The following is a 2,405-nucleotide window of genomic DNA, read 5'->3' as shown; positions in this document are numbered from 1 at the left end:
AAGACAGACCCGGACCCAAAGTCCATTTCTTCATTGTGTTCTGTTGTGAGATGTTGCTCACCTTTATGGAGCTGTAACTTGAACCTGTTGGAATGAATCAATAAAGCTGAATCCTGAGTTGATGATGGCGTGCTGCTTGGTCACTTCCTGACGAGTCAAACGTCACGGCGTCCTCCAGTCAGTCTTTGTGTCCACACCGAGGGGGGGGGTCAAATGAACTCTTAGGTTCAGGTGAAGTCAGCCGATCCCAGCACACTTCCCGCCCTTACCGTTGTGTTGCAAAGTGCGTCTCCTGTTGCCTAGCAACCTGGACAACACACAACTTTTTCTCACAGAAACTTTGTTTTGCGTCTCTTGGTTTGAGCAGTTGACCTGAGCTGAAACACGATACTGACGTTAACAGTGTGATCCTCAGTTGTTACCAGAGAGCAATGAATCATGGGATATGTTGGTCATGAACAGTACAGTACAGTAACAGTACTACCTCTGCTACTGCCATCAATACTACTACCTCTACTGCCACTACTAAAATACTGCATACTACAGTACTGCTACTGCCATCAATACTACTACCTCTGCTGCCACTACTAAAATACTGCATACTACAGTACTGCTACTGCCATCAATACTACTACCTCTGCTGCCACTACTAAAATACTGCATACTACAGTACTGCTAGTAGAACAGTACATCATAACAATAAATAATAATATTTGATGTTATTCCAGCTGTTTTATTATTTTGTCTGTTTATATATTCCACTGATGAGTCTGATCACACGTCAACAACAACGTGTATAATTATATTATTGATCAGTAGCTTATATAATTATCATGGACGCAAAATGACATAAGTATAAATAAATAAATAAACGTAAAAGTAAATACAATTTTATCACCAAAATGTTTTTATTTTTCATTTATTTATGTACTGAATTATTTATTCCGGCATTGATTGATTGATTGATTGATTGATTGATTGATTGATTGATTCTTGTCATCCTTCATATATGATATCATGGTGTGTTAAAAGTTATTTATTAAGCATTAAACGTTTCCAATGATAATATCTGATTTATTCTCCTGAGTGTGACTGTTCTAACAGACTCCAGCTGGTTCTGGATCAGTCCAGACCAGACTGACCCGGAACTGGGTCCGTTTTTAACCCTTTAACTTTCAGTGAGAGAGAGAGAGAGAGAGAGAGAGGGAGAGAGAGAGAGGGAGAGAGAGAGGGAGAAACATAGAGCGGGGGAGAAAGAGGAGGAGAGTGGAGTTCCGCGAGGGTTCAGCCTCGTGTTTCAGAGGATGAAGGCCGACCACGAGTTTCACAGCGACACCTGAAGCGACACCTGAAATAACTGATCCCACCGATCGATAGAACAGAGAGAGAAAGAGAGAGAGAGAGAGAGAGAGAGAGAGAGAGAGAGGAGTTTCAGACCCCGCGCGACTTCCACAGCTGAAACATCTGCAGAAGAAAAACTGATTGAGTTTCTTTAAACCGGAGGAAACGGTTCAGGTTCAGAAGCTCGGTAAGAAATAATCAATATGTACCGATCAATAACTGATCACTTTCCACCCCTCATCTCCAACTGCTGCAGCTCTTTTTATACAGAGGTAAAAATGAAATACAAATGATCACAAATAATCAGAATATGGAACAGTGCAGTTATTGTGATGATCAATAACTGTGGTTATGATTCGATTTATTAATGATCAGAATTTAGTTTGAAGGAAACTTGATCCTGAGATGATGAAGTGACATTTAAATATTCTGATTCAAGATTAAAGATTCATTTTCACTTTGATTCTGATCCAATGAAGCTTCATTCAAACTGACGGAGACGCGTCATGAGTTCAAGTCCATTATATTGAATCACTGACGTCACAGATTTTAACTTTCTTTTATTACTGAGGCATCAGCTGGAGCCCTGGGCTTGTTTAAGGTGGTCTGGTGTTTTTTAAGGTGGTCTGGTGTTTTTTAAGGTGGTCTGAGGTTGTTTAAGGTGGTCTGAGGTTGTTTAAGGTGGTCGGAGGTTGTTTAAGGTGGTCTGAGGTTGTTTAAGGTGGTCTGGTGTTTTTTAAGGTGGTCTGAGGTTGTTTAAGGTGGTCGGAGGTTGTTTAAGGTGGTCTGGTGTTTTTTAAGGTGGTCTGAGGTTGTTTAAAGTGGTCGGAGGTTGTTTAAGGTGGTCTGAGGTTGTTTAAGGTGGTCGGAGGTTGTTTAAGGTGGCTTGAAGGGATACTGTATAAAGAGAGATTTGTCCTCCTTGATGACTCAGGTAGGTCAGGTGTGTCTACTGTTTAGGTGCCTCCGCTGTGTTGGTCAGGTATGTCAAGAATCTCAGGTGTGTGTGGACATTTTCTGGTGTGTTCAGGTGTCTCAGGTGGACTCGGATATTTCAGGTGTGT

General features: G+C 41.3%; 1 protein-coding gene across 1 annotated transcript in view; it reads left to right on the top strand.

The window, feature by feature from the left end:
* Positions 1–1,372: 1,372 nt before the first annotated feature.
* Positions 1,373–2,405, top strand: part of LOC111655117 (monocarboxylate transporter 12-B-like) — an 11,769-nt gene continuing 10,736 nt past the window's right edge. The window contains exon 1 of the mRNA XM_023406377.2: positions 1,373–1,528. The gene's annotated coding sequence lies outside the window, so the exon portion shown is untranslated. The remainder of the gene's footprint in view (positions 1,529–2,405) is intronic.

The sequence above is a fragment of the Seriola lalandi genome, unplaced genomic scaffold (assembly GCF_002814215.2).
Source record: "Seriola lalandi dorsalis isolate HSWRI2012SDOR001 ecotype SW California unplaced genomic scaffold, Sedor1 jcf7180002054305, whole genome shotgun sequence".
Taxonomy (NCBI): domain Eukaryota; kingdom Metazoa; phylum Chordata; class Actinopteri; order Carangiformes; family Carangidae; genus Seriola; species Seriola lalandi.
The sequence above is the reverse complement of the archived record's forward strand: the minus strand, read 5'-3'. Positions and strand labels throughout refer to the sequence as shown.